Below are 12,790 nucleotides of genomic sequence, written 5' to 3'. Positions count from 1 at the left end.
GCATGTAGATTAAATAGGCCGCAACAAAATTTTTTCTCCCAACGCGCATCGTACGAGTTCAGTGGATGAAGATTAATTACACCACAACTAACTTTTTATTACTTCGAACGCGCACCTTACGAGATCAGCGGCTGTAGGTTAAATACGCCGCAACAAACTTTTTTTTTACTTCAAACGCGCACCTTACGAAATAAGCGGGTGTAGATTAAATACGCCGCAACAAACTTTTTTTTTACTTCAAACCCCCACCTTACGAGATCAGCGGATGTAGATTAAATACGCCGCAAAAAACTTTTTTTTACTTCAAACGCTCACCTTACGAGATCACCGGATGTAGATTAAATACGCCGTAACAAACTTTTTTTACTTCAAACGTGCACCTTACGACGTCAGCAGATGGAGAATAAATACGCCGCAACAAACTTTTTTTTTCTTCAAACGCGTACTTTACGAGATCAACGCATGTAGGCTAAATACGCCGCAGCAATCTTTTTTACTTCAAACAAGCACCTTACGAGATCAGCGGATATAGATTAAATACGCCGCAACAAACTTTTTTACTTCAAACGCGCACCCTACGAGATGTTGTAAACTTGGAAGCGCAAAAAACCGGACGACGGACAGAGTAAGGGAACACAAAAAACAGGGAACACAAAAACTTTGTCCGTCGTCCGGTTTTTTGCGCTTCCAAGTTTACAACATGCATCACCAACTAGCCCGGCAGCTTGCTCTCCTGACCTTACGAGATGAGCGGCTATAGATTAAATACGCCGCAACAAAATTTTCTTACTTCAAACGGGCAAATTTCGAGATCAGCAGATGCATAATAAATACGCCGCAGCCAACTTTGTTTACTTCAAACGCGCACATTCGAGATCAGCGGTTGCAGATTAAATACGCCGCAACAAACATATTTTTACTTCAAACGCCCACCTTACGAAATCAGCGGTTGTAGATTAAATATGCCGCAACAAACATTTTTTTACTTCAAACGCGCTCCTTACGAGTTCAGCGGATGACGAATAAATAGGCCGCAACAAACTTTTTTCCTTCAAACGCGCACCTTACGAGTTCAGCGGATGAAGATTAAATAGGCCGCAACAATTATTTTTTACTTCCAACTCTCACCTTACGAGTTCAGAGGATGTAGACTAAATAGGCCGCAACAAACATTTTTTTTTCTTCAAACGCGCACCTTAGAGTTCAGCGGTTGAAGATTAAATAGGCCGCAACAAACTTTTTTTACTTCAAACGCGCACCTTACCAATTCAGTGGGTATAGAATATATAGGCAACTAACTTTTTTTTCTTCAAACGCGCACCTTACGAATTCAGCGGATGAAGATTAAATAGGCCGCAACAATGTTTCTTTACTTCCAACGCTCACCTTAAGAGTTCAGCGCATGTAGATTATAGGCCGTAACAAACTTTTTTTTACTTCAAACGCGCGCCTTACGAGTTCAGCGGATAAAAAATAAATAGACCGCAACAAACTTTTTTTACTTCAAACGTGCACCTTTCGAGTTCAACAGATGTGCATTATAAGCTGCGACAAACTTTTTTTACTTCAAACACGCAGCTTACGAGTTCAGCGGATGAAGAATAAATAGGCCGCAACAAACAATATTTACATCCAACGCGCACCTTACGAGTTCAAAGGATGTAGATTAAATAGACCGCAACAACCGTTCTTTTACTTCAAGCGCGCATTTTACGAGTTCAGAGGATGAAGATTAAATAGGCCGCAACAAACTTTTTTTACTTGAAACGCGCACCTTACGAGTACAGCGGATGAAGATTATAAGGGCCGCAACAAACGTTTTTTTACATCAAAGGCGCACCTTACGAGTTCAGCGGATGAAGATTTAATAGGCCGCAACAAATTTTTTTTCCTTCAAACGCGCACCTTACGAGTTCAGTTATTGAAGAATAATTAGGCCGCAACAAACTTTTTTTTCACTTCAAATGCGCACCTTATGAGCACAGCGGATGAAAATAAAAAGGCCGCAACAAACTTTTTTTTTAATCAAAAGCGCACCTTACGAGTTCAGCGGATTAAGATTAAATAGGCCGCAACAAATTTTTTTCAATTCAAACGCGCATCTTACGAGTTATGTGAATGAAGATTAAATAGGCCGCAACAAACTTTTTTTTTACTTCAAACGCGCACCTTACGAGAACATGGGATGTAGATTAAATAGGAAGCAAGAAATTTTTTTTACTTCAAACGCGCACCTTACCAGTTATGCGGATAAAGAATAAATAGACCGCAACAAACTTTTTTTAATTCAAACGTGCACATTTCGAGTTCAGCGGATGTACATTATAGGCTGCAACAAACTTTTTTTACTTCAGCCGCGCAGCTTACGAGTTCAGCGGATGAAGAATAAATAGGCCGCAACAGACAATATTTAAATCGAACGCACACCTTACGAGTTCAGCGGATAAAGATTTATTAGGCCGCAGCAAAATTTTTGTTTACTTCAAACGCGCACCTTACGAATTCAGTGAGTGAAGATAAAATACGCCGCAACCAACTTTTTTTTTACTTCAAACGTGCAGCTTACGAGTTCAGTGGATGAAGAATAAATAGGCCGCAACAAACTATATTTACTTTAAACGCGAACCTTAGGAGTTCAGGGGATGTAGAATAAATTGGCCACAAGGAACTTTTTTTTTACTTCAAGCGCACACCTTACGAGTTCAGCGAATGAAGATTAAATAGGCCGCTACAAACTTTTTTTTCACTTCAAATGCGCACATTATGAGCACAGTTGATGAAGATTAAAAAGGCCGCAACAAACTTTTTTTACATCAAACGCGCACTTTACGAGTTCAGTGAATGAAGATTAAATACGCCGACACAAACTTTTTTTTACTTCAAACGCGCAACTTACGAAATCAGCGGATGAAGATTAAAAAGGCCGCAACAAACTTTTTTTTACATCAAACGCGCACCTTACGATTTCAGCGTTATAAGATTAAATAGGCCGCAACAATTTTTTTTACTTCAGACGCGCACCTTACGAGTTCAGCGGATGTAGAATAAATACGCCGCAACAAACTTTTTTTTTGCTTCAAACGCGCACCTTACGAGTTCAGCGGATGTAGATTAAATATGCCGCCACAAATATTTTTTTTCTTCAAACGCGCACTTTACGAGATCAACGCATGTAGACTAAATACGCCGCAGCAAACTTTTTGACGTCAAACAAGCGCATTACGAGATCAGCGGATATAGATTAAATACGCCGCAACAAACTTTTTTACTTCAAACGCGCACCTTACGAGATGAGCGGCTATAGAATAAATACGCCGCAACAAACGTTTTCTTCCTTCAAACGGGCAACTTTCGAGATCAGCAGATGTATATTAAATACGCCGCAGCCAACTTTTTTTACTTCAAACGCGCACCTTCGAGATCAGCGGTTGCAGAATAAATACGCCGCAACAAACATATTTTTACTTCAAACGCCCAGCTTACGAAATCAGCGGTTGTAGATTAAATACGCTGCAACCTTTTTTTACTTCAAACGCGCACCTTACGAGTTCAGCGGGTATAGATTCAATAGCCAACGACAAACTTTTTTTTACTTCAAACGCGCACCTTACGAGTTCAGCGGATGAAGATTAAATAGGCCGCAACAATGTTTCTTAACTTCAAACGCGCACCTTACGAGTTCAGCGGATGTCGATTATATGCCGTAAGAAACTTTTTTTACTTCAAACGCGCACCTTACCAGTTCAGCGGATGAAGAATAAATAGACCGCAGCAAACTTTTTTTACTTCAAACGTGCACCTTTCGAGTTCATCGGATGTACATTGTAGGGTGCAACAAACTTTTTTTACTTCAAACGCGCAGCTTACGAGTTCAGAGGATGTCGATTAAATAGGCCGCAACAAACGTTCTTTTACTTCAAACGCGCACCTTACGAGTTCAGCGGATGAAGATTAAATAGGCCGCAACAAACTTTTTTTACTTGAAACGCGCACCTTACGAGTACAGCTTATGAAGATTATAGAGGCAGCAACAAACTTTTTTTATATCAAACGCGCACCTTACGAGTTCAGGGAGTGAAGATAAAATAGGCCGCAACCAACTTTTTTTTTACTTCAAACGCGCACCTTACGAGTTCAGTGATGAAGATGGATTAGGCCGCAACAAACTTTTTTTCACTTCAAATGCGCACATTATGAGCACAGTTGATGAAGATTAAAAAGGCCGCAACAAACTTTTTTTTACATCAAACGTGCACTTTACGAGTTCAGCGGAATAAGATTAAATAGGCCGCAACATTTTTTTTAATTCAAACGCGCATCTTACGAGTTCCGTGAATGAAGAATAAATACGCCGCAACAAATTTTTTTTACTTCAAACGCGCACCTTACGAAATCAGCGGATGAAGATTAAAAATTCCGCAACAAACTTTTTTTTACATCAAACGCGCACCTTACGAGTTCAGCGGAATAAGATTAAATAGGCCGCAACTATTGTTTTTTACTTCAAATGCGCACCTTACGAGTTCAGCGGTTGTATGTTAAATACGCCGCAACAAACGTTTTTTACTTCAAACGCGCACCTCACGAATTAAGAGGGTGTAGATTAAATACGCCGCAACAAACTTTTTTTACTTCAAACGCGCACCTTACGACGTCAGTGGATTTAGAACAAATACGCCGCAACAAACTTTTTTTACTTCAAATGCGCACCTTACGAGTTCAGCGGATGTAGATTAAATATGCCGCATAAAACCTTTTTTTCTTCAAACGCGCACCTTACGAGATAAGCTGATGTATATTAAATAGGCCGCAACAAACTTCTTTTTTACTTCAAGCGGCGCACATTACGAGATCAGCGGATGCAGATTAAATACGCCGCAACAAACATTTTCTTACTTCAAACGGGCAACTTTCGAGATCAGCAGATGTATATTAAGTACGCCGCTGCCAACTTTTTTTACTTCAAACGCGCACCTTCGAGATCAGCGGTTGCAGATTAAACGCGCCGCAACAAACATAGTTTTACTTCAAACGCCCACCTTACGAAATCAGCGGTTGTAGATTAAATACGCCGCAACATTTTTTTACTTCAAACGCGCACCTTACGAGTTCAGCGGGTATAGATTCAATAGCCAATGACAAACTTTTTTTTACTTCAAACGCGCACCTTACGAGTTCAGCGGATAAAGATTAAATAGGCCACAACCATTGTTTTTTACTTCCAACTCTCACCTTACGTGTTCAGAGGATGTAGATTAAATAGGCCGCAACAAACATTTTTTTTTACATCAAATGCGCACCTTACGAATTCAGCGGATGAAGATTAAATAGGCCGCAACAATGTTTCTTAACTTCAAACGCGCACCTTACGAGTTCAGCAGATGAAGATTAAATAGGCCGCAACAAATTTTTTTTTACTTCAAACGCGCACTTTACCAATTCAGCGGATATAGATTATATAGGCAACAAACTTTTGTTACTTCAAACGCGCACCTTACAAATTCAGCGGATGAAGAATAAATAGGCCGCAACTATGTTTCTTTACTTCCAACGCTCACCTTACGAGTTCAGCGGATGTAGATTATAGGCCGTAACAGACTTTTTTTTTACTTCAAACGCGCACCTTACCAGTTCAGCGGATGAAGAATAAATAGACCAAAACGTTCATTTGGGCGAGTTGGTAGATATTCATGATTTGAACAGCGCGAACTACAAGGGACAAGAAAAGAAGGGAAACAGGACAAGCGCTTGTCCTGTTTCCCTTCTTTTCTTGTCCCTTGTAGTTCGCGCTGTTCAAATCATGAATAAATAGACCGCAACAAACTTTTTTTACTGCAAACGTGCACCTTTCGAGTTCATCGGATGTACATTGTAGGGTGCAACAAACTTTTTTTACTTCAAACGCGCACCTTCCGAGTTCAGCCGATGTAGATTAAATACCCCGCAACAAACTTTTTTTACATCAATCTCGCACCTTACGAGTTCAGCGCATGTAGATTAAATAGGCCGCAACAAAATTTTTTCTTCCAAAGCGCATCGTACGAGTTCAGCGGATGAAAATTAATTACGCCGCAACAAACTTTTTTTTATTTCAAACGCGCACCATACGAGATCAGCGGCAGTAGGTTAAATACGCCGCAACAAACTTTTTTGTATTTCAAACCCCCACCTTACGAGATCAGCGGTTGTAGATTAAATACGCCGCAGAAAACTTTTTTTTACTTCAAACGCGCACCTTACGAGATCAGCGGGTGTAGATTAAATACGCCGCAAAAAACATATTTTTACTTCAAACGCCCACCTTACGAAATCAGCGGTTGTAGATTAAATCCGCCGCAACAAACATTTGTTTGCTTCAAACGCGCACCTTACGAGTTAAGCGGATTAAGATTAAATAGGCCGCAACAATTATTTCTTACTTCCAGCTCTAACCTTACGAGTTCAGAGGATGTAGATTAAATAGGACGCAACAAACATTTTTTTTCTTCAAACCCGCACCTTACGAATACAGCGGATGAAGATTAAATAGGCATCTACAAACTTTTTTTTTACTTCAAACGAGCACCTTACCAATTCAGCGGATATAGATTATATAGGCAACAAACTTTTTTTACTTCAAACGCGCACCTTACGAATTCAGCGGATGAAGAATAAATAGGCCGCAACAATGTTTCTTTACTTCACACACTCACCTTACGAGTTCAGCGGATGGTGATTATAGGCCGTAACAAACTTTTTTTACTTCAAACGTGCACCTTTCGAGTTCAGCGGATGTACATTATAGGCTGCAACAAACCTTTTTACTTCAAACGCGCAGCTTACGAGTTCAGCGGATGAAGAATAGATGGGCCACAACAAACAATATTTACATCGAACGCGCACCTTACGAGTTCAGAGGATGTAGATTAAATAGGCCGCAACAAACGTTCTTTTACTTCAAGCGAGCACCTTACGAGTTCAGCGGATGAAGATTAAATAGGCCGCAACAAACTTTTTTTACTTGGAACGCGAACATTACGAGTACAGCGGATGAATATTATAAAGGCCGCAACAAACTTTTTTTACTTCAAACGCGCACCTTACGAGATCAGCGGCAGTAGGTTAAATACGCCGCAACAAACTTTTTTGTATTTCAAACCCCCACCTTACGAGATCAGCGGTTGTAGAATAAATACGCCGCAGAAAACTTTTTTTACTTCAAACACGCACTTTTCGAGATCAACGCATGTAGACTAAATACGCCGCAGCAAACTTTTTTACTTCAAACAAGCATATTACGAGATCAGCGGATATAGATTAAATACGCCGCAACAAACTTTTTTTTTTCTTCAAACGCGCACCTTACGAGATGAGCGGCTATAGATTAAATACGCCGCAACAAACATTTTCTTCCTTCAAACGGGCAACTTTCGAGATCAGCAGATGTATATTAAATACGCCGCAGCCAACTTTTTTTACTTCAAACGCGCACCTTCGAGATCAGCGGTTGCAGAATAAATACGCCGCAACAAACATATTTTTACTTCAAACGCCCACCTTACGAAATCAGCGGTTGTAGATTAAATACGCCGCAACATTTTTTTACTTCAAACGCGCACCTTACGAGTTCAGCGGGTATAGATTCAATAGCCAACGACAAACTTTTTTTTTCCTTCAAACGCGCACTTTACGAATTCAGCGGATGAAGATTAAATAGGCCGCAACAATATTTCTTAACTTCAAACGCGCACCTTACGAGTTCAGCAGATGAAGATTAAATAGGCCGCAACAAACTTTTTTTTTACTTCAAACGCGCACTTCACCAATTCAGCGGATATAGATTATATAGGCAACAAACTTTTTTTACTTCAAACGCGCACCTTACGAATTCAGCGGATGAAGAATAAATAGGACGCAACAATGGTTCTTTACTTCCAACGCTCACCTTACGAGTTCAGCGGATATAGATTATAGGCCGTAGCAAACTTTTTTTTTACTTCAAACGCGCACCTTACCAGTTCAGTGGATGAAGAATAAATAGACCGCAACAAACTTTTTTTACTTCAAACGTGCACCTTTCGAGTTCATCGGATGTACATTGTAGGGTGCAACAAACTTTTTTTACTTCAAACGCGCAGCTTACGAGTTCAGAGGATGTAGAATAAATAGGCCGCAAAAAACGTTCTTTTACTTCAAGCGTGCACCTTACGAGTTCAGCGGATGAAGATTAAATATACCGCAACAAACTTTTTTTACTTGAAACACGCACCTTACGAGTACAGCGGATGAAGATTATAGAGGCCGCAACAAACTTTTTTTTTACTTCAAACGCGCACCTTACGAGTTCAGTGATGAAGATTAATTAGGCCGCAACAAACTTTTTTTTCACTCCAAATGCGCACATTATGCGCACAGTTGATGAAGATTAAAAAGGCCGCAACAAACTTTTTTTACATCAAACGTGCACTTTTCGAGTTCAGCGGAATAAGAATAAATAGGCCGCAACATTTTTTTTTTAATTCAAACGCGCATCTTACGAGTTCCGTGAATGAAGAATAAATACGCCGCAACAAACTTTTTTTTACTTCAAAAGCGCACCTTACGAAATCAGCGGATGAAGATTAAAAATTCCGCAACAAACTTTTTTTTACATCAAACGCGCACCTTACGTGTTCAGCGGTTGTATGTTAAATACGCCGCAACAAACTTTTTTTACTTCAAACGCGCACCTTACGAAATAAGAGGGTGTAGATTAAATACGCCGCAACAAACTTTTTTTTACTTCAAACGCGCACCTTACGACGTCAGCGGATTTAGAACAAATACGCCGCAACAAACTTTTTTTACTTCGAATGCGCACCTTACGAGTTCAGCGGATGTAGATTAAATATGCCGCAAAAATCCTTTTTTTCTTCAAACGCGCACCTTACGAGATCAGCGGATGTATATTAAATAGGCCGCAACAAACTTCTTTTTTACTTCAAACAACGCACGTTACGAGATCAGCGGATGCAGATTAAATACGCCACAACAAACTATTTATTACTTCAAATGCGCACCTTATGAGTTCAGCAGATGTAGAATTAATACGCCGCAACAAACTTTTTTCTTCCTTTAAACGCGCACCTTCCGAGTTCAGCCGATGTAGAATAAATACCCCGCAACAAACTTTTTTCTTCCAACGCGCATCGTACGAGTTCAACGCATGAAGATTAATTACGCCGCAACAAACTTTTTTACTTCAAACGCGCACCTTACGAGATCAGCGGCTGTAGGTTAAATACGCCGCAACACTTTTTTACTTCAAACGCGCACCTTACGAGATCAGCGGCTGTAGATTAAATACGCCGCAACAAACATTTTTTTTTACTTCAAACACGGACATTACGAGATCAGCGGATGTAGGTTAAATACGCCGCAACAAACTTTTTTTACTTCTAACGCGCACCTTAGGAAATAAGCGGGTGTAGATTAAATACGCCGCAACAAACTTTTTTTTACATCAAACGCGCACCTTTCGAGTTCAGCATAATAAGAATAAATAGGCAGCAACTATTGTTTTTTACTTCAAACGCGCACCTTACGAGTTCAGCGGTTGTATGGTAAATACGCCGCAACAAACTTTTTTTACTTCAAACGCGCACCTTACGAAATAAGAGGGTGTAGATTAAATACGCCGCAACAAACTTTTTTTTACTTCAAACGCGCACCTTACGACGTCAGCGGATTTAGAACAAATACGCCGCAACAAACTTTTTTTACTTCAAATGCGCACCTTACGAGTTCAGCGGATGTAGATTAAATATGCCGCATAATACCTTTTTTTCTTCAAACGCGCACCTTACGAGATCAGCGGATGTATATTAAATAGGCCGCAACAAACTTCTTTTTTACTTCAAACAGCGCACGTTACGAGATCAGCGGATGCAGAATAAATACGCCACAACAAACTATTTATTACTTCAAATGCGCACCTTACGAGTTCAGCAGATGTAGATTAAATACGCCGCAACAAACTTTTTTTTCCTTTAAACGCGCACCTTCCTAGTTCAGCCGATGTAGAATAAATACCCCGCAACAAACTTTTTTCTTCCAACGCGCATCGTACGAGTTCAACGCATGAAGATTAATTACGCCGCAACAAACTTTTTTACTTCAAACGCGCACCTTACGAGATCAGCGGCTGTAGGTTAAATACGCCGCAACACTTTTTTACTTCAAACGCGCACCTTACGAAATCAGCGGCTGTAGATTAAATACGCCGCAACAAACTTTTTTTACTTCAAACACGAACCTTACGAGATCAGCGGATGTAGGCTAAATACGCCGCAACAAACTTTTTTTTACTTCTAACGCGCACCTTAGGAAATAAGCGGTTGTAGATTAAATACGCCGCAACAAACTTTTTTTACTTTAAACGTGCACCTTTCGAGTTCATCGGATGTACATTGTAGGGTGCAACAAACTTTTTTTACTTCAAACACGCACCTTTTGAGTTCAGCCGATGTAGATTAAATACCCCGCAACAAACTTTTTTTACATCAATCTCGCACCTTACAAGTTCAGCGCATGTAGATTAAATAGGCCGCAACAAAATTTTTTCTTCCAAAGCGCATCGTACGAGTTCAGCGGATGAAAATTAATTACGCCGCAACAAACTTTTTTTTACTTCAAACGCGCACCTTACGAGATCAGCGGCAGTAGGTTAAATACGCCGCAACAAACTTTTTTGTATTTCAAACCCCCACCTTACGAGATCAGCGGTTGTGGATTAAATACGCCGCAGAAAACTTTATTTTACTTCAAACACGCACTTTTCGAGATCAGCGGAGTAGACTAAATACGCCGCAGCAAACTTTTTTTTACTTCAAACGCGCACCTTACGAGATCAGCGGCAGTAGGTTAAATACGCCGCAACAAACTTTTTTTTACTTCAAACGCTCACCTTACGAGATCAGCGGATGTAGATTAAATACGCCGCAACAAACATTTTTTACTTCAAACGCGCACGTTACGAGGTCAGCGGATGTGAATCAAATACTCCGCAACAAACTTTTTTTACTTCAAACGCGCACCTTACGACGTCAGCGGATTTAGAACAAATACGCCGCAACAAACTTTTTTTTACTTCAAATGCGCACCTTACGAGTTCAGCGGATATAGATTAAATATTCCGCAACAAACCTTTTTTTTTCAAACGCGCACCTTACGAGATCAGCCGATGTATATTAAATAGGCTGCAACAAACTTTTTTTTTCACTTCAAACGGCGCACATTACGAGATCAGCGGATGTAGATTAAATACGCCGCAACAAATTTTTTTTCCTTTAAACGCCCACCTTCCGAGTTCAGCCGATGTAGATTAAATACCCCGCAACAAGCTTTTTTTACATCAATCTCGCACCTTACGAGTTCAGCGCATGTAGATTAAATAGGCCGCAACAAAATTTTTTCTCCTAAAGCGCATCGTACGAGTTCAGCGGATGAAGATTAATTACACCACAACAAACTTTTTATTACTTCGAACGCGCACCTTACGAGATCAGCGGCTGTAGGTTAAATACGCCGCAACAAACTTTTTTTTTACTTCAAACGCGCACCTTACGAAATAAGCGGGTGTAGATTAAATACGCCGCAACAAACTTTTTTTTTACTTCAAACGTGCACCTTACGACGTCAGCAGATGGAGAATAAATACGCCGCAACAAACTTTTTTTTTCTTCAAACGCGCACTTTACGAGATCAACGCATGTAGACTAAATACGCCGCAGCAATCTTTTTTACTTCAAACAAGCACATTACGAGATCAGCGGATATAGATTAAATACGCCGCTACAAACTTTTTTACTTCAAACGCGCACCCTACGAGATGTTGTAAACTTGGAAGCGCAAAAAACCGGACGACGGACAGAGTAAGGAAACACAAAAAACAGGGAACACAAAAACTTTGTCCGTCGTCCGGTTTTTTGCGCTTCCAAGTTTACAACATGCATCACCAACTAGCCCGGCAGCTTGCTCTCCTGACCTTACGAGATGAGCGGCTATAGATTAAATACGCCGCAACAAAATTTTCTTACTTCAAACGGGCAAATTTCGAGATCAGCAGATGCATATTAAATACGCCGCAGCCAACTTTGTTTACTTCAAACGCGCACATTCGAGATCAGCGGTTGCAGAATAAATACGCCGCAACAAACATATTTTTACTTCAAACGCCCACCTTACGAAATCAGCGGTTGTAGATTAAATATGCCGCAACAAACATTTTTTTACTTCAAACGCGCTCCTTACGAGTTCAGCGGATGACGATTAAATAGGCCGCAACAAACTTTTTTTACTTCAAACGCGCACCTTACGAGATCAGCGGGTATAGATTCAATAGCCAACGACAAACTTTTTTTTTACTTCAAACGCGCACCTTACGAGTTCAGCGGATAAAGATTAAATAGGCCACAACAATTGTTTTTGACTTCCAACTCTCACCTTACGTGTTCAGAGGATGTAGATTAAATAGGCCGCAACAAACATTTTTTTTACATCAAATGCGCACCTTACGAATTCAGCGGATGAAGATTAAATAGGCCGCAACAATGTTTCTTAACTTCAAACGCGCACCTTACGAGTTCAGCAGATGAAGATTACATAGGCCGCAACAAATTTTTTTTTACTTCAAACGCGCACTTTACCGATTCAGCGGATATAGATTATATAGGCAACAAACTTTTTTTACTTCAAACGCGCACCTTACAAATTCAGCGGATGAAGAATAAATAGGCCGCAACAATGTTTCTTTACTTCCAACGCTCACCTT

Source organism: Amblyomma americanum, chromosome 1, assembly GCF_052857255.1.
Source record: "Amblyomma americanum isolate KBUSLIRL-KWMA chromosome 1, ASM5285725v1, whole genome shotgun sequence".
Lineage (NCBI taxonomy): Eukaryota > Metazoa > Arthropoda > Arachnida > Ixodida > Ixodidae > Amblyomma > Amblyomma americanum.
Note: the sequence above shows the minus strand (reverse complement) of the source record.